The sequence below is a fragment of the Athene noctua genome, chromosome 3, assembly GCF_965140245.1.
Source record: "Athene noctua chromosome 3, bAthNoc1.hap1.1, whole genome shotgun sequence".
NCBI classification, from domain to species: domain Eukaryota; kingdom Metazoa; phylum Chordata; class Aves; order Strigiformes; family Strigidae; genus Athene; species Athene noctua.
In genome coordinates, this window is record NC_134039.1 from 80,376,680 (window position 1) to 80,397,103 (window position 20,424).

General features: G+C 41.5%; 1 protein-coding gene across 3 annotated transcripts in view; it reads left to right on the plus strand.

Moving 5' to 3' along the window:
* FAM107B (family with sequence similarity 107 member B) overlaps positions 1-20,424 on the plus strand; it is a 63,175-nt gene that overhangs the window by 32,345 nt on the left and 10,406 nt on the right. The gene's annotated exons all lie outside the window — the stretch shown is intronic.

Sequence of the window (20,424 nt, forward strand, 5' to 3'; positions counted from 1 at the left end):
AAAAAACCACCACCACCACCCCCCAACCCCCCCCCAAACCCACAATCCACTCCCACATCCAAAAAAATCCTGAAGACAAAAAAACCCAGAACAGCAACAACGACAAAACCACCCCCCTCAAATCCAGACTGTAAAAGTATCAGGTTGATCACCTGGAAACAGAGTATTCTAAAACACTGTCTTCAAAATTTTCCACCTATTTAATACTGGGAACTGTATTTGCAGTATATTTTTAAACAAGTGCTCAGGGAACACCAGTGAAAATGTTTCAAGTATTTTAATGCAGACCTATTTTGGTTGAATTTATTCTGAAAGTTATCTTTGTTGAAAAACATCTCTGGGCTAGATTTATCCCTGGAGTAATCTTCCTTGATTTTTAATAGCATTGCAGGAAGGGTGAATTTGGCTTGTGTTTTAATTTATAACACAGGAAATATGTACAACTACAGCACAGCTTTGCCCAGGGTATGGCACACAAGGGGAAAACATGCATGATTCTATCAGTACTTTGTTAATTTAATTATAACAACAGATGCAGCATTTAATCTATTTGACTTTTGTTATTGAGTTACTAAATCCTACTCAAAGAATATTTTTATTTTCCCCAGCTACATCACTGAGTGAAAAGCCTCACAGCTTCTTGAAATGTTAAGCAGCTTTTCAGCTTCCTCTCTCTGCATCAATAATCTAATATTTTTGCTGATAGCACTTTGTTTTGAAACTTTGAGATGTAAATCTTTCTTCCTTTCTGCTTGTACCAACACCTATTTCCTCCTGTGCTTGCAGAAAGAAAAATGCCACAAAAGAGACGTTCTTCCTCTTTGTATCTTTTTTTTTTTTTTTTCCTTCCCTCCCCTCCTCCCTTTTTAGTTTAGAACATGCTCAAAGTTAATTTAGAAACAGAGCTGTCTTTGAGACAGTTTGGGAACGTTTATGTTCAGTGGCATTTGGTATGTGTTTAAGAAAGCGCTTCCATTAAAGGCATTTCTCAAATTGGAAACCAGAGTAGTAAACTAGTAAGTGCTACTTGTGTTTGGTGGCCTGGAAATAACAGAAATATTTCCATTGGTATTTCCAGTGGTGTAATTTATATTGCCTTCAAACAGAAAGCAGTGCTTCTTGTTTAACCAGGACACAGAGAGATGAGACATTTCCAGCTGTGCAATCTGAGCCTGGTGGTGGCACGTGGCCACATCCGTGGTTGGGGAGAGCAGTAATTGTGCTCGAGGGCTTTCTTCCCTGGTGTGGGTGTCCTGGGTGCAGGAGGGCTCTGTCACCTTGGGTGTGGTATCTCTGGGTGTTGGACTGCTTTTGTCAATCAGTACAAGCACCCTCAAAAACATGTTTATCTCATCCTAATATAAATGTGATTGGTCATAGAATCACAGAAGGGTTTGAGTTTGACCTTTAAAGTTCATCTAGTCCAATCCCTCCCTTCAGTGGGCAGGGACATCTTTCACTAGATCAGGTTGCTCAGAGCCCTGTCCAACCTGGCTTTGAACACTTCCAGCGATGGGCTTCACAGATTGCTTCTCTGGGCAACCTCTTGCAGTGTTTCAACACCCTCAGCATAAAAGATTTCTTACTTATGTCCAGTCTAAACCTACTCTCTTTCAGTTTAAAACTGTTGCCCCTTGTCCTGTCACTACAGACCCTGCTAAAGTCTTTCTCCATCTTTCCTATAAGCCTGCTTTATATATTGAAAGGCTGAAGCAAGGTCTCCTTGGAGCCTTCTCTTCTGCAGGCTGAGCAAGCCCAACTCTCTCAGCCTTTCTTCATGGGAGAGGTGTTCCAGCCTCTGACCATTTTCATGGTCCTCCTCTGGGCCTGCTCTAACAGCTAATTTCCAAGAGGTCCTGTTCTCTTTTTTTTTTTCTCCACAGAAAATGTCTAGAATTGGCTTAGCCCAGCCAAAAAGTCCACATACCTTTTAGACGAAGTGGACCATCCCACTTAGTGACTGTTTGTATTCCACCCTGTCCTGCTGCCAGTGTTTAGACAGCCACTTCCATGGCAGGAGCATGACATCTCTGGCCAAGTTTGGGTGCTTGGGGAGCAGGGGGGGCATATGCATCCTCTGAGCAGTCAGTACTGGGGATCCACTGGGCTCTGCAGTGAGTTCAGCCCTTGATGGCTTGCACTACTCTTTGGGATTCTACGTACAGGACTAAAAAACAGTTTTCACTGTACAGCATTAATACATAGTGAGTTCATGTAGTGATTCATAAGAAGTTCTGGCTCCTCATTGGATTTCAGATGAGGACGACTCAGATGTGTTAGACTTGGTGTGACCCTTCTCTCCATTCTTTTGAACAGTTTGGCTTCCAGGTATGAAAACCTTTTCCTTTCTTCAATTTTTCCCAATCATTGGGACTTTCCACAACTGCGTAATTGTATAGTCACCTTCCTGCACGAGGAGGAAGGGGTTTTTCTCACCCGTGTGTAGCGGGTAGGAGCAGTTCAGCTTTCTTCATGCGGCAGATCACAGGAGCACATTGCTCTCATTCTTTAGATGATTACTTCAGACCAACAACATTAATGGCACTTGCAGTCATTTTGTTATCTAGATAATTAATCCGCAAGGTATTGCACACAATGCGTTGAATAATACAGGAAATGATTATAAACTGAGCATTTTCCATGGTTTTACTTTATGCAGTATGTGAAGCTGGAAGTAACTGGCATACTGGATATATTGTAGAAAGCAGTGGCAGGTTTGATTTGTTCAGTATTACTGTAGTTTATGAAATTTGAACTAGAATTTCTAATTATTGATTTTTGAAGGGACCTTTCCCACTGCTATTCAAAAGCAGTTTGGGAATCCAGGCTCTCTGGACTTGCCATAACTCCAGTGGAGGAAGACAAGTGTCTCTGGAGGCTGCTTGAGAGTGATGATATTTGATATTAGTACTCAGCACAGCTGCTTTGATTTGCCCTCTGGATAACCATGCAAATGCTATAAGGAGCTTGCTTTCCCATTTTAGCTACAGCAGTTAAAGGCCTAAATGTAGGTGACATGAATGCTTCTATAAAGATGCAGGTTTCAATGAAGCCATTGTTTATAACTAGGGAATAATCATAATGGTATAAACAAGGGTTAGAGTGGGATGTATAAAAGGTCTTAACCAAGACAGAGACAAGTGGTTGATGTTTTCAGTTTTTAGCTGAGGTCTTGGGTAAGATAAATAGGTGTTTACAGCTGAACTAACTTGATTTACCTGATGTAAGGAAGGGGAGAACCAGACATGAGAATTTGGATGAAATTCTTGTTGCCTTGGCCTTCCGTGTGTCTGCCTTACTTCATTTAACATACTGTCTCCAGCCTCTCAAGTCACTTGCTGAAGTAATGCAGCTGTCCCATGGGAGTTTTTGGGGAGGGATATTTAAAAGACACATTCAGAGGTTTTCTCTAAAATGGATGTCGGCACCCCCTAGCAATGGAAATACCCTGCAGAGGAGATGAAAGAACTCTGAAATTGTGCATAAATCTCTTTTCCCTGATAAGAGCTTGTGCTCTGGCCTCTACAAACATTTCCATTTTGACTCTACTGGAAACAACTAACAAATTTGTAAATCTCCCTACTATTGAGACTGGTACTTCTGATGGTAGACAGGCGCATTTGCTGGCATGCACTCTAGTAAACCCACTGCTGCTGACTTGCAAAGTTCATTCATTAACTTCAAACTTTTAATGGTCTTACTGTCATTTTTTTATCACTGTGTGAGTTTAACTAAACATTGTTTTCCTGGAAGCACTGGATTTTCAGTGGTAGTAAATGTTTGTTGAAGAGATGCCATAGGAGAACACTGAGCACAGTAGGATGTGGATCAAAATTACTTTGCAGACATACACTTCCTGAATCAAACTCTGCACCCCTGTACAACCACAAAGGCCTACTGTTTGTTCCACCAGGCTCTGAGGTGTATGTTTAATTAGGTGTGTTTGTGAGAGGGAAATGGCTCTTGAAAGAGCATGTTTAACCTGAAACACTGGAGTTGTTAGCTACGTACAAGATGATGCCATGTTGGTGGACTCTTCATGGAGGTGACTGTCACCGTGCTCAAAGATACATAATATTGCACCTTATGCAGCCTGACTTTGCAGCAAAGAGGTTAGTGGTGCTGGCAAGGTGAGGTTTGGGGCTGAAGGTGGCAACTGACATCTTTTTTAACTGTAAAAACTGAACAGTTTAGTTACCTAAAATGTGAGTAGGATGTTACCTTTGTGGGAAAAATGAGCTGAGGGTTGTGTCTCTGGAGGGATGCAATATCAACTGAAGGCAGTCAAAGATAAAATTTTTGATAAGTTCTCCTATTTCGTAAGCCCCAAAGGCTTCCAGGAAGATATAGGATATAAAACGGGGATAATGATTCAGCTCTCTGTGTAGACTGTAAGCTTGTGGAGCATAATGACTCTCTCAAGTGTGTGTGGACAGTGAGGTTGCTCTAATTTTGGTTCTAATTGCTCAGTCAAATAAATGTGTAACTTGAGCTCTAATGAAACTTGAACAACAATGTGTGAAATCTTGTCATTTCATCCTTTTTTCTAACTCCTTCCTCATTGCCTGCATATATCAAGAAAGATGAAGGAGCTGGAATGTTTTTCTGACAGTGTCCTTAGTAGAGATATATTGCTTTTGCACCTGCACTTTTTAGTCTAATCTTAAATGTTACTGGGATCTAACCTCCTTCTACAAGTTGTACTGCTTTGTTTGTAGGGTTGAAGTGGTACGATTCTCCTCACAGGCTGATTGTGTTTATGCTGGCACAGCCGTTCCCAGTCTGGAATAACTGCTTAATACTGATACAGATAGACCCATGTGCTGCTTTTCACTGATGCATTGCACTGGCAGAAGCTGCATGATCCCAGCTGACCGTGTCTGTCTCAAACCCCCAGAAGAGGGGGTTTTGCTTCCTTGGAGGGCCTGTTTGCTCATGTGGGTGCAGCAAGAGCTGATCACTGCTGTAGTTTCTCAAATACGGCTGATTTGGGACTGACTGGAGGAAGCTGTCATCTGCTGGAAAGATCCATAAGATGCACATATGGTTGAGCTAACACCATGTTCAGACCATGTTCAAACATGGACCCGTTGTAGTTTGGTGCCATTGGTATCGGTGATGTTGCTGCTTTCAGTAGTGCTGGAAAAGTGTAGGTGAGAGAATAAGAAGAATTGATGACAAATCTGTGCGGGGAAAGGCTCCTGGATTACTTTCACAACCAAATGCATTTCTAAACTGGAAACGGATCCTTTTGCTGTCTGGCAGTAACAATGCTGCTTTTGTTGTGTTTCTGTGCAGCTTTTCCAATCGTTTTTTTTGGAATCAGTGTTAAAGCAGGTGGGACAACATCCTCTGTGCAGGCAAGCTGCTAGGTTCAGTGCAATGGGTAGGAATCCTGGGTTTATAACACCATATATCTCAATGATATGAAAAAAGCTATGGCTGATTCATTAACATTCACATTAAAGGATGACTGTTAACATTCTCTTGATGAAAAGGGACTTAACTGTAGCAAACATTTTCTGTAGTGTTAAACACTAACGTATATGTTAAACTCACATTGGTGTAGTGGCTGAAGATGCAGTATTTGCACCCTGCTGAGCACTGAGACTGTTGAGGAGACCATGCTGTTTTAAAGAGGACAGATTTTGATAAATGGATCTCTGTCTTGTAACTAACATGCTTGAGAAGAACATGCTGTATTCAGCAGTGGGATAGGAAAGCCCTCAGGCTCCCAGTTCTCATTCCAGCTTTTCAACATGGATCTTGGTTTTGGAGTTGTTTCTGAGAACATATTTGCTAGTGCAGCTTACAAAAGCATGTGTTTAATGTGTCTTTTTTTGTTGTTGAGATGATAAATCCATAGACAAATAACAAAAAAAACACAACCCACTAGGGACTTTGGTAATAACTTGGGAAGTAAGAAATTCATAAAAATAGGCTTGGGGTGAAAATGGCATCTGTCCTTCAGGCATATGACTTGTAAATCCCTGGTGTTTCTTTTGCAGCACCAAGAAGTTCACAGTCTCTGTGTTATTAACTCTAACATATTTTCTAAATTTTCTTCTGTGTATCTGTTGCTCCGTAACTTTTTAGCTTATTTTAAACATCAATTTAATTTTCTGTACTTCATTCAGCAAATTACCTATTTGGATTTTCCCTCTTGATTCTAAAACAAGCATTTGTTTGATCCAAAAAAAAGAGTGCTTTACATGAAATGTCTCCAAAACCTTTGACAAAACGCTGCCTATAATAGAACAAAGCATAGTGTTGTTATAATTGATGATGTTTCTTACTGATCTGCTCATCCAAAAAAGCCTGTCTTGCTCTCTCAGCATTTGGTATCCGACATGTTCTCTTGTGCTGACAACCACAGCCTGTTCCACATTAATTCAAGCCTCAGCATATCAAATCCAGTTTTTGGTAGAGCTGAGAATAGAGCCTGTCTCTTCTGTCACGACTTGGTTCCTCACTGTAATTACGGGGCAGCTTTCCTGCTGAGTGAGCAAGCTTCTGTTGTGACCAAGCCCTTTATAATGAACAGGTCCCACTTTATATTTTGATGAATTCTCCTTCCTAAGTAATTTATTTTTTTTTTTCAGTTTTAAAACATAATTCCTCAGTGAATCATGGCAAAACATGATTGCCTAATTAAAAAAAAAAAAAAAAAAAAGAAGCAGATGTTAATTTTCTACTTTGGCAATCTGAAATTCTCCACTATTTGTTTAGCTAACAGGTTGAGAAATTAATTGTGTTGTAAGACGATGGACAAGCTGTGATGTATGTATGAGTCTGAGCAAATTGGGTTAAAGTATTTGAAAAGGTTGTGGAAGGTTAGTTTGTTTTACTGAGATTTATGGTACTAGTAATGGATCAAGAATTTACAGTAAAGGAAAGGGGCTTCCATCTCCTTTTATTTTTTTAGAAATAGTGCTGATATTTGCAGACCACCTTTCCTGCATGAGATGCCTGCACAAATACCAATTCCCCTTTCACCCTCCATCACAAAAACAGTTCCTCTCCTTCTAATAAATTCATAACGTCTTTGTAGGTTATGCAGTCATGGAGAAAACTAGTAATTAATTTAGTGATTGGAAACACAAAAAGCAGTGCTTGCTGGTTTGTGACACAGTGCAATGTGTTCACCGGAGAGCCGAGTATTCACCCATGACTATTTGCTGGAGTGTGTTCTGACTGCAAAACAGAGGTGTGCTTTTCAAAAAAAATGGGGATCATATAGGCTCATTAGAATTTTAATAAAAATTTTTCTGTATTTAGTTTATTTAAAACAGCCCATTTAGCTATTGAAGGAGAGCAGGAAGAGGACCGCAGAAACACCTCTTGCCATTTCTTCCTTCTACAAACATCTGAGACAGTAAGATGATATCCTGCTGGGAACACTGCACGGTGACATTTTTAAGGAGTTCTTAACATGCAGTTTATTGCCAGCGTATAAAGTTTGTTGGCCTGAAAGTTTCCCTCTTTGGTTGCAGGCCCAGCAGGTGCTAAGAGCCCCCCTGAGTTGTCTGTTCAGCAGAGGAACAAAGAGCAGGGCTGGCTCCAGGCATGAAGAGGTGCAGCTGGCAATTGGTGGTTATGATAGCCTATCAATAGGTATTCATCGTATTAATTAAGCTGCTGCTGTTAAAAAACGTAGCTAGGGGACAGCTTTTCAGCCTGCCTGTTGTAAAATAAGCTGAGTCACCTGTGAAATGGTGTTAATAAACGGGCTCCGAGGCTTGTGAGAAGGCCTTTTTCAAACCCTTTTCTCTTCAGGCTGACAGCACCCTTTTTCAGAGACGTGGCCGTCTGGTTGTCTGTATGTGAATGACAAATGGCGTTCACTTCTCTGGAAGCTCTGTAGGCTGCTTTCGTGAACCTTGACTAGCAAGAGCCAAGCTGTGACCTAATACTGCTTTTGTTCCTCAGCTGCAGGCATCCAACGACAGACTTTCAGCCCCTTTCTTGGCTCTACGTAAGTTTTGTTTTGCAGTCCTTTGGGTTTTGGCATCTTTAAGGTTTTTCTTTATTATTGAGCATGAAGAGACAAGAATATACACATTATATTTTCCTTTCTGAGACCATTGTGAACTAGCGTGTGACTTTTTGGGATGTAGGTTGTTTAAGAGTTTGATGGAGATCCCTGTGGCACCTCTTAGGATTACTGAGGTGGGGGTTTTTGTTCAATTTATGTACTTAAGAGTTCTTCCAGTTCAAGTCCAGTTCAATTCCACTTCTGTAGTACATAAAGTAAGCGAGCTGTCCTCTCAAAAGCCCCAGTGAAGGATGCAAAGAGCAGAGCTGAGCAGTCCTCCTAACCCTGGTGGAACGGCTGGCCCCCTTCATAAGTGCTGCTGAGGAAGGACAGTCTGAGACTTTCCTCCAGGTGGTCTGTCAAGCAGAAAGGTAACAATTGTAGGAAATTCCTTTCCCGCCACCAGCTCACAAATTCAACAAACAATCCCTTTGTGGAGAGACTGGGGTCATCCCTCTAGTTTCTTATTTTTCTTCTTTAACTACTTGGAATTTGTTGAGCAGTTCCTTTCTGAATGGATTAGGGAATGGTGGTCTGTTTCTCCCTTCCTGAACCTCTTCAAGCCTTTCTAAGAAAATCAAAAAAAGAGGATGACATAGAAAACATCCTAGACACAGTCCTGTGTCACCATACATGACTTAGTTTCTTCGGCCAGAGTATAAGCTAAAATCTCCCCTGTGTACCTGCTAAGCTTGTGTGACTGCTTTTATGTGTTGACTTTCTGTGTTCTTCATTCCAGGGAGGCTAAAAGGCCAAAGGCAACTCAGTTGTGTGAGCAACACATCAATATACTGTTCAGATGGAGGCAAGTTTCTTTAGAAAACAATACTGTTCTGTCTGGGAAGCAAGGCAGGCTGTGTTACCATTTTACGTGCAGTGTACTGACTGATACTCAGCCCTGCCCTGGTGTCACAGCTTCCTGATTTATGAGGTTGCAACAGAAGTTGCTGATCGTAGCTGCTTATAAAGAGCATGTAAAAAGTCACCAGCTTTGACAGGTGTGACCTGGTGTCAACATTTTTTTCAATTTTTGTTTTCTACAAATTTTTGTTTTTCTAACTCTTATTTCTTCCATCAAACAGTGAGAAGATGATGATCCACTAAACCTTCTGTGGCACATCATGTTCTTTGCAGGGCTCCTGTTGATCACTGTTGCAGTTAACAGCTTCATGTACATCAGGCTTGGCTGTCCTAAACTCATATGGCATATGCCCTGCCTCCTGTATGATACATTTCCAGAAGGCTTGTTCTGGCTGACATATTCTTACACCCACTCATTCCTTTTAAACCCATTAGGGCACCATACCTTTGGTTAAGGTCATGAGTAGGGTGTGGAACAGCCTTCTCTTTAATTTCTTGCTCCACCTCACTTTTGGAAGATCAGATCATCAGTTTTACAGGTCTCTTTATTTTTGCCTTTTCCTTCAGGTCTTTATTCACTGCCTTTGTAGTGGTGTCCTTTTCAGCTGAGTTGCAGTGAAGAGCCACATACCTAAAATACATCTCTGCCAGCTGAGAGTGGATAAAACAGGTCTGGGCAAGGAAGGGTGTCTCTTTGTGGACACAGTGAAGGCTGGAATGTGGATACAGTTGCCTGAGCCAAGACTTACTGCTTGAGGTGAAGGTTTTATTTCTTTCCTGTGAGTAAGCGGGGAGTGTGTTAGATTGGAGTAGCAATAGGTTTCAGAAAATTATTTCTTTTTGTTTCCTTTTCTCTGTTTCTGAGAAAAGATACTCCTTTTGTTGAGAAGTCAAAACAGGCCGGATGCTTGCTCTGAGCTGTTTGCCACCAAAGAGAGAAGAAAAAAAGCAGTATTTACTAGTGCAGATTTTTGTGTGGTGTGGTTTTGGTTGTTTTTTTGTTTTTTTTTTTTTTGTCCTTCCTAGGAAAGGGGTTTCTTCTGAAAAAATGAAAGGAACTTGAGTTGTTGAGTTGGCAGGTAATTGATACATATCTGCCTGGTCTGAAGAAGTACTTAACTTTTACATAACTACCTATGAATATATTTCGGAAGCTGGCAAGCTGCAGTCGACTGTGTGTTTTTCATTATGTCGGTGTTTTTAAATTTGTTGAAAACGGGCTGCTTTTATGAGTGGTAAAATTCCTTTTAAGTTGTCATTCAGAAACACCCAGAGGGGAGGAGAGTCGTGACAGCTCAGCAGATCGGGCTGTGCCTCCTGGCAGGATACTCGTGTGCCCTAAGGAACAACACTTGGCACAAAGCGAAATCTGGAGGTTCACCCGCCCTGCTACACTCCGATCGGCAAGACTCAGGGATTTACAGCGCTGCTGTAACATAGGCAGAATGTGAAATACTTAACTCGTTTGGTCTGATTTTTGCTGCTGTAACTACTGAATACATAACTACCTGATTAATGCAGAGATTTTAATCTTCTAACCCCCTTGCAAACACGTATTAATTGCATTCATAGATTTATAAATTTGTAAAACTAGAAGGGATAATTATTATCCTGTAATTTGGTCTCTCCATGCAATTGAACACACATCTATTTACTGAATTTAGTGTTTTATTCCCCTCGCTTTAAAAGTGTACCTTATTTTAGGAATTTGTTTTCTAGCCCCAATCTCCAGTTGTGGAAATTTCTCAAACCATTGTCAGACTTGTTACTTACAGGATAATCAGGCTGGTCTTCACTTTTTAAAAATCAAATGAGCAGACCTCTTAGCACTGCCTCAATATAGGGCATGTTTACCAGTTCATAGATACTGCTCATACATTTGCTTTTTAACTTCCTATTTTCTTTGTAAATAAGAAAACTGTGTTTGCTGTGCTAATCATGTTTACATGGGTTTCAAGGAACCTGCCTCTTCTCTTGTTCTAAAATTTTGTCACATATATCAAAGGTCATTTTACCCTTTTTAGCTTGTATGTGGCATAAACCTCTGCCCGATTGAGTATTTCCTAGGACCCTCCATCATCATAGCATCCAGAAGAGGATTTCTGTTTCAGGAGCATGACCTACACTCTTTTGCTCCTTGACCTTGCTTACCCTCACTGGGACACACGTTGCTCACTATTTTCTTGCGAAGAAAATACAGAACAAATGCATAAACAACCACTATTGATGTGTTTCTCTCTTCCCTGGAAGAATCCTGCTGAAGTCTTGTGAACTAGATTTTACGAGCATTCAAGACTCACCAGTCTCTTTTAAGCACCTCAAGTCAGATGTTTGAAATGTTTCCACTCTCCCAATTAATGAGGCTTCTGGCTGCTCTTTCCCATAGAAATGGGAATTCCTATTTCCCCCTTTCCCATAGAAACACACCTCTAGTGTTAAACCTTCTCTACTTGTAGAATCACTGTCCTCTAATGCTGATGTTTTCAGAAATAGAATGACTCAGAAGTAAAACTTTCTGCTATAAAATGGTATGGGCTTTTCTTTAAGTTTATCGGGTTTGTATATAAACATGGATTTGGGTCAGTCTTCCCCCTTCTCCCCTCTGACTCTACCCTGTTCCTGTCTGCAGGAAGTCCTTTACCACTGGGTGACACTGTTTGATAGTTCTTAACATTTGCAGTAGTGAAGCCCTGAAGAAACTCTCCTTTGACTCTTTGGACTTATGATTTTGAATCAAGGCTCGGTTTTCATATGAAATCCCATATTTTAATGTGGTTAAATTTGATTCAACCAAACCTCCCTTGGTTTTTAATTTAGTGGTCCAGACTGACTGGTCTAGAACACTGATGGTGCATTGTAGCTGCAGGGAGTATAATTGCTCTTATTTGCTTTTCTGATCTTAGAATCTATTTAAAATCTGTGTCATTTCAGAATTGCATATGGATCACTGTTGACCCATGTATAAATAAATTGCTAGTTACCTTTTGGGATTAATCTAATTGCAAACTGTGCTGTGGAGTGCATTTCCTAGGAGGCATAATTTCAGTGATCTTCTCCTGAAAGTCATGTTTACTGCAATGTAATGATTACCTGTGTAGTGTATTGGTGAAAGCCAGATATACAGTCAGTTGCATGCCTTTGCTAGTCATGATTTATTCCTTTCAAATGAATGGCATCAGATGAGATGGAGGGGAGAGGGTGTGTGCATGACATGCTGTTGTTCTGCAAGGAGAAAGCAATAGAGTTATTAAGGGCCTTTTTAATGAGAGGTGTCCAATACACTGGGTCTTCTCCTTGCCATCAGAATGGCTTTCTCCATCCCCAACCCTGTCTAGAGATTTCAGTAATCACAAGGACCTGAGAAAAATGAGCATGGACAATATAAAGTCCTTACCAAACATCCAGAACTTCTTGGAAAAAGAAATGATGTAAGATGCACAGTCTGCTTTGTCAGCCGTTAGTCTCAGACTGGAAGCATGGTGTTATAGTGGGTTGAGCACAGACCAGGATTTAGGGAAGATGGGTGCTGTTTACAGTGTGCTAGTCTTCATCTTATGTTTTGCTGTCTTTTCCACTGCCTATAATAAAAATTAGATGCTAAGTAGTTTGTTGCAGAGAGAGTCTGTATCCAAATTTCACCCGCATCAGACAAAAAGGGGATCTAGTCTCTGCCTGCAGTGGTGAATGAAGTTCTCCATCTCCTTTTTTTCTCTCCCAGAGCTCTTACACCTCACCTTGCGTGGAGACCTCCTGTTGCAGTAGGAGGGGAGAGGAACTTTCTTTCTCTCACCTTTCACCTCTGATTACACAACTTCAGTGATACCTCTTCAGCATTTTAACTGAGCAAGAGAAGAAAGAAATGCAACTATTTAGAACTGGTACTTTCAGCTGGTTTCAAACCCAGTGGTAGAGAGCTTCATTGTAGATCTTGCAGCCTGAGGGAAAATTCTTCTGGATTAATACAAATTCCTGTTCATTGGGCCTGGTGATTTTAGTGGAAGGTGAGTATGTGCTTAAAGCTGTTTGTGTCTTTCTGCATCTCTTTTCCGAATAGACTAGATACCAAGACTAACTAGCCATTCTATCCTCACCAGTACTGCTTTTTAGCCCTCAGCCTCTGGGAGGATCTAGGCTCTTCCCTTAGCACCCAAGACTTGACTGAACTTCAGAGCACAGGAACAGAGACTGCCTGGTGGTGTTTAAATTGAACAAGAGCCATAAGCAGCTCTTTGCATTTGAGAGAATTTTAACTGTGGATCATTGCCCCAAATCTTGCACTCCATCTCCTTTTAGGTGTCAGTGCCAATGCAAACATCTTTAAAATGACCCTCTTTCTTGTGGTTTCTCATCTAGTGGATGTTTTATCTGTGCTTTGTTGACATTACACTCTCAGCAGTATTTAAGGGAAGAAAATTAGCATTAGCTGGATTTCCTTGAGATTTTGAGTGGTTTACTGTATTTTAATATCCCCTAAAGTGCCAACAGGAACAGCTTCAGTAGCCAGCAAGCTCTGCTTCCTTCCATATCCTTGACATCACTGAGATTGCTTTGAGCTGCCCTGATCAAGTGAGCAGCACCCTTGTTCCTGAAAGAAGTCAATCACAGAATCACAGAATACCAGGTTGGAAGGGACCTCAAGGATCATCTGGTCCAACCTTTCTTGATGAAAGCACAGGCTAGACCAGCACCCTGTCCAGATGGATCTTAAAAGTGTCCAGTGTTGGGGAATCCACCATGTCCCTGGGGAGATTATTCCATTGTCTGATCGTTCTCATTGTGAAAAATTTTCCTCTTGTGTCCAGTTGGAATATCCCCAGGGCTAACGTGTACCCATTACCCCTCATGTTTTCCATGTGATTCCTTGTAAAAACGGAGTTTCCATCTTCTTTGTAGCCACCCTTGGAACATGATGATAAGGTCTCCCCTAAGCCTTCTATTCCCAAAGCTGAACAAACCCAATTCTCTCAGCCTTTCCTCACATGACAGGCTTCCCAGTCTCTTGATCATCTTTGTGTCCCTCCTCTGGACCTTCTCCAGCCTGTCCACATCTTTTGTGTATAGCTGGGACCAAAACTGAACACACTATTCTAGGTGTGGCCTGACAAGTGCAGAGTAGAGTGGGATAATGACTTCCTTCTTTCTGCTGGTGATATCATTGTTGATGCAACACAGAACCCCGTTGGGTTTCTTTGCTGCAGCAACACTGTTCACTCATACTGAGCTTGTTGTTCACCAGGACTCCCCAGGTCCCTTTCCACAGAGCTACTCCCCAGCCAGGTAGATCCCAGCCTGTGCTGCACTCCTGGATTATGTTTTCCCAGATGCAAGACCTTACACTTGTCCTTGTTGAACTTCATAAGGTTCTTGTTAGCCCACTCTTCCAGCATGTCCAGGTCATCTTGCAGGGTAGCTCACCTTTCTGAAGTGTCCACTTCCCCACTCAGTTTGATATTATCAGCAAACTTCATCAGGGTACACTTGATCCCATCATCCAGATCACTTCTGAAGATACAAACAATGTTGGGCCCAATATCGATCCCTGCAGGACCGGACTTGTGACAGGTTGACAGTTTGAGAAAGAGCTGTTTACCACCACACTCTGGGTGCAGCCTGTCGGCCAGTTCCCCACCCACCACACAGACTGTTTGCCTCGACCATAACACATCAGTTTCTATACGATGAAGCTGTGGGGAACCATATCGAAAGCCTTGAAATTCAGGTAGACAATGTCCACTGCTCACTAAGCAGGTTACTTTGTCATAGAAGGCAATCAGGTTTGTCAAGCACGATTTGCCCTTGGGGAATCTGTGCTGGCTTTTTCCAGTCACATGCTTCATTTGACTTGTGATAGCCCCCAGGAAGTTCCATAACTTTCCCTGAGATTGAAGTAAGACTGATGGGCCTATAATTTCCTGGATCCTCCTTTAAGCCCTTTTGTAGATGGGGGTGACATTAGCCTTCTTCCAGTCTTCTGAGACGTCCTCCAATCTCCAGATGACATCAGCCAGCTCTCTTAACACCCTTGGGTGAATAACATCAAGCCTATCCATTTTTAAGAGTCAAGCTCCTGTCGTAGTTCGCATACCAACTCTTCCTTCACTGACAGTGGGTTTGTGTTTACATCAAACTGAATTTTTGTTCCCAAGGCCAGAGGCCCAACAGTGCTGGTAAAGACCGAGATGAAGAAAGCGTTGAGAACCCCTGCCTTTTCAGTGTTGTTGCTGACTAACTCACCTTTCCTGTTTAACAGCAGGCCAGTATTTTCCTGCTGTTTCTGCTTGTTGTCTATGTGGTCTGTCAGCCTTTGGCAGCCATGCAACTAGTGAAGCTGTTAACTGATGCTACCCAGTGTAAGGAAGGTATTCTGAGTTAAGCTGTTCTGGCATAGCGTGGACAGAAATTTTTCAGTCTTGCTACTTCATTTTGTCTGCTGGGATCTGAAGATTTTAAAGCACGTGACAAGAAGCAGCAAGATTGGCCTTGCAGAAGCTCGTGGTGGTTTCAGAGATGCTCTTCTCTTGTAGGTGCATGAACTGGGGCACACGGGGATGAAATAACCTGCTTAAGATCAGTAAGGCAAGGCTGAAGTCATAAACAAAAGCCAGATGCCTGCCGAAGAGTTTAAAAGTCCAATGGGATTAATTTTGTTTGTGGAATAGTAATGTAGTAAGTAATCTGGTAACAGGATGATATTTGATGAGCGATCCCTGTGGCACAGTAGGTACACACTGCCCTAATGTGTTTGATTTTGAGGCAGGTGAAGACACTCTTGTGATCTAGAAGCAAAACTCTCGTAGCTTGGAAGTGGCAGCCTTTTTGAACAAAACATGAGGGGCTAGGAGGAATTGCAGCCACCAGGAACCTCTCTGGTCCTTCTCTCTGCCTCCGCAGGCAGTCCAGCTGTTTTTTTGCCATGATCCAAACCCTGTCATCCCTTTCAGCTGCAAAAGACAGTGTAAGAGCTAAACTCCTTGGGTGGTGGCTGGCTTGAGCATCTTGGCTGGGAAGAGTATTTTGTATTCTGTTTTCAGGAACTCTTTGAATTAAAGGGTGAACTGTGGGAAGTTATTAATGATATCTGTAATCAAGGATTAATCAAGTAAATCTCTCTAGTCAAGTGCCTCTTACTGCCCTGAGAGGATATAGATAAAAACGATAGTGGTGGTGAGCTTTCATGTGCAAACAGTACTGAGATGGTGCCTGGAAATCACACTCTGCATTTAAGTAGTTCTTTTGCTCTACTCTCGAGCTGGCCGATGTGAGGTGGTGCTGGTCATGTAACGGCTGAGCAGAGACATGCTGAAGAATTTTTATTCCAATTCCTCTAGAAATCAGAAGGGGGAGAGTAAAACCATATTTCTTTTCAAAGAATGCCTTTGGGTTACTTGTAACAAACCGCAAGTCTACGCAGTAGTTTAAAGACCTAAAAATGTAAGTCTTAAAAAATAGTGTTTGATGGTTTACAATACAGTTCAGAACAGATGTTGAAGTTTTTTAAGAATAAAATCTTCTTCAGGAGGTATTCAGTATTTGAGCTAATGCTTCTGTGGAAGATATTAATTCAAGAATTTATTGTGGCAAAAAGGAAATCACGTAACTTTTGGATCCTGGACTAGTCTATTATTTTGATGTTCATCAGTAATTTTTAGGCATTTATTTATCTGCTTTTTAAGGGGCCTCAACTCTACTTCTGCTTTCACAGCTGGAAATAATTGTAGGAATCTTTTGAAGGGTGAGAATGCCATATATATGTATAATAATACAAATATATGGTGTCTCACAGGAATTTTTATATTCAGATTCCATATGTAGTGGGTGATTTCTGGTATGAGGACTACCAGATAGAAAATAAATGCAATTCCCTGAATGCCATATAAACACAAGGGGTTTTTTGGCACGAACTTCCCTCTCTTGCAGAAGCTATGGGAGCACTGTTGTAGCAAAAGCTCTGGCAGCTGTTGAACCCTTAACCTGGTGTTGTTCAGATCTACTCTGAATCTGTTAAGAACACTAGTGACTGTCCATAGCTCTTGTATGCGTGTTTCCACTGTTACTACCATTAGGGACTTTGCTGAAAAAAACCCTCTATAGATAGAATAAAAAATAAATAACATTGGAAGCAAGCGTGTCCATAGGACATGTTCCCCCAAATGTAACTTGCATGCTTCTGGCATGTGCCACTTCAGGTGTATCTATTCAGTATGATCAACTTGAAGGGTCTCTTCCATTCTTCCTGAAGTTACTTGAGCTCCAAGGAAATTAAATGAGAGATTTTCAAGTATGTGACCACTTGGTCTTGGCTCTCAAAGACCAAAGTACCAGTATGGTACTTCTTGGTTGCTCAATGAGCATCTTTGTATCTGAAAACATTAAACTTCTCTGTGGGAGGGAGGATACTTGAAGTTATTTTTATACAGCATTTACTTTGTGTAGTGGGATATTGAAATTGCTTTGCAGTTTGAGGAGTTAAAATTCCTCTTCCATGCAGGATCTCCAATTTATTCCTTCTAGATGAAGATCCACGTGTATGTAAGCAGTCATGTGAGAGTTACTCAGGCAGGAAAAGATAGGATAGATAAATGCTTTTGTGCTGCTTGCGCAGCAACAGCTAATTCAGCAAATGCGCTAGGGAAGCACCTGCTAAATTAGTGGTGTATTAAACTTGAGCTAAGCTCAGCTAAAACATCCCCCAAATTCCAATCTCTCTCCTTTGTTTTGGAGCAAGATAACAGGGAAACACAGAAATGAATTGTGCATTCTCAATTGATCATCTAACAGCAGATGGTTAAAAGGAGCCTCTCGGATGCTCTTAAGGCCGCGTATTCCTGTTAAGTGTTTATTTGAATTATTCGTGTCCCACCGTTGCATCTAGTGATGATCTGAAAGCAGCTTTATGAGTTGTGACTTTTGTGGTTATGACCACTAGAGACTCGTGGAATTAATATACTTTTTAATTGTTATTGCTTGAACATTGATTAAATTTTGTTTAAGGACTTTTAAAGGATTCTGTCATTGAGCTTGGATGGTTTATTTGTGTGAGCCTGAATCTCGAAACGAAACTATAGGATTGCACTGCCAGCTCTGTTCCTGTCTGCCATTAGCATGGTGAATTCTTTGTGCCTCAGTGTCTTTTTTATGTGAAATTTGCCTGTGCTTTTCTAAATGTTTGCTTTGAAAAGGTGTGGGTGGTAATCACACTACCTTAATTGTATTGTTTGTGTATAATACTACACGGTGACTCTGCAGGACTGGATTGGTGGCTTCCAGCCAGAATGAGGTTTGCAAAAGGGTGTGAGAGGATTCACCAAGTGGGAACTGGGTGCCCTGTTTCACTGGCTCTGTTTAGAAATCCTAGATGAAATCATTTGCAGCTTAATCACACATGGAAAGCGTCTTCATTTCCCAAGGGAGTTTTATTCATTCAAGTTTGCTGCTAGTAGAGTTCATGTTACATTAGGAAACCACGATTCCTGACCTCTGAGTTGAATACATGTTTTTTAAAAATAGAGATGGGACAGAAGAAAGAAGAATAAATAGACTTCATTTCAAGAGCTTGCCAAAAGCAAATCTGTGTGCTGCAAAATATTACATCAAACTTTCTGATGAATGACTGACTCAAATTGTTTTTTCCAGGGGCTTGTGCTAAAAGAAATAGTACATTGTTTATGACAGACAGTTGTAGGGTAATTCTGCATTTTTTCATCTTTGACTAAGCAAACAGGAGACTTGTGTTGAAGAAGCAGCAGGTTATTTTCAAATTTACTTTAACGAAGAGCTGTCAATGATAAATGCTTTCTACAAGACTCTCAGCCCCATCAATGCAACAAAACTGGTAGAGGAGTGCAGCAAAACCAAATATTTACACAGCAGTTTTATTTTGGGTGGAGATTGGATATGTAACATTTGAGTTGGTTTAGGTGTGACAAGCCTGACGTGAACACCAAGGAAATATGAATCGTGTCCTCATTTAAAAAAAGAAAAGAACTGTAGCTAGTTAATTAATTGTCTAGGGTAAAGAGAATAGACTTCTACACACCTTTTATTAGCAGCATGGTGCTGTGTGATATTTGTTGAGAAGTCTGTTGTGGTTTGGGTTTTCTGGGGTTTTGGGATCTTTTGATAATGACATGCAATTAAGCAGAGAGGGATTTGAGATACGAGTTCAGTGAAGGGCTACTGAGCTGAGCTAGGGGCTTGGGAGCATGTGCTGTATCAGAGGCTGAGGGACCTGGGCTGCCTCAGCTTGGAGCAGAGGCAGGACTGGGGGGGACTTAACAGCAGCCCCCCATGCCTGGGAGGAACTTAGCAAGAAGACAGAGCCAGGCTCTTCACTGTGGTCCATGGCCAGAGGGTGAGATGCAATGGCATGAGTTGAAACAAAAGGTTCATACCAGTGTAAGGAAAAACTTCACCATGAAGATAGATGAGCAGGATTGGCCACAGAGGCTGTGCAGCCTTGGAGGATTTCAGAACCTTACTGGGTTAAGTCCTGAGCAACCTGGTCTGGTGTCATAGCTATTCCTGCTCTCAGCAGGAGGTTGGATTAGAAATCTTCCAAGGTTCTTCTGACCTCAGTTTTCCAATGATCCATGTGGTGATAGCTGCTTGCTTGATTGAAGCAAGAAGCTGATGGGAGAAGTATTTTTATTGCATGATCAATGTCAGTAAGAGGTTTATGTCATGTACAGCAATATACTTACATAGTTTTCAACTGCGGGCAATTTTTATATTAGTTTCAGAGGTCCCTGTGAGAACTAGCACCCCCACAGAGTTCAAAAACGCTACATAGAAACTTGCCTTGAAAAACTAATGCAGGGGCCACCCTGACAGCGGCTCGTACTGGTAAGCTGTTTCTCATTGGATTTGCTCCATAGAAACTTGGTGTGTGAGATGTAGCACCAATAAAACACAGTTCACACCATCCACTCAAAGAACAAAGCTGAAAGGGCTATGCTGGGTCCAGTGGACACATTCAGATCCAGAGTGGCTTCTCTGCATCCACTGAAAATTTAGTTCTGTCGTTTTGCTTCTTCATCTGTAAGTGCACATACAGCCCAAGCAGGGTGGTGGTGGTGGTACTGTTCAGTGTTAACGTACCAAGTAGTAGTGGAAATCTTTCCGCTATATCAAGTGGATTTTGAATCAGACCTGAGCAACAATATGAGATTCCTGATGAAAGAAAATAGTTTAGGGATTAAACTGAGACTGAATTTAGACAGGTTTTACGGCCTGTGGAGCGAGAGAGGGAGGGAAGGACTGCTAACAGTGGGGTCTAAATTAAAGCACATATTCAGCTTTTACTGGAAAATATGCGGCAAATCTCAGTGATTTTCTGATTTGTCTCGTAGCTCCGCTCAGTACAGTGTGCAGCATTCAGCTGCTCTGCCAGTCAGGGTAATGGAGGTCTGTCGCCTTTTCTTTCATGTCCCATTGATTCGTCTCTATAAACCCACATGCTGTGAGATATTTTTTGGGGGGTCTGTTTGAGGGGACAATGTTTCATCAAACTGATAATTGCAGACTCTGTG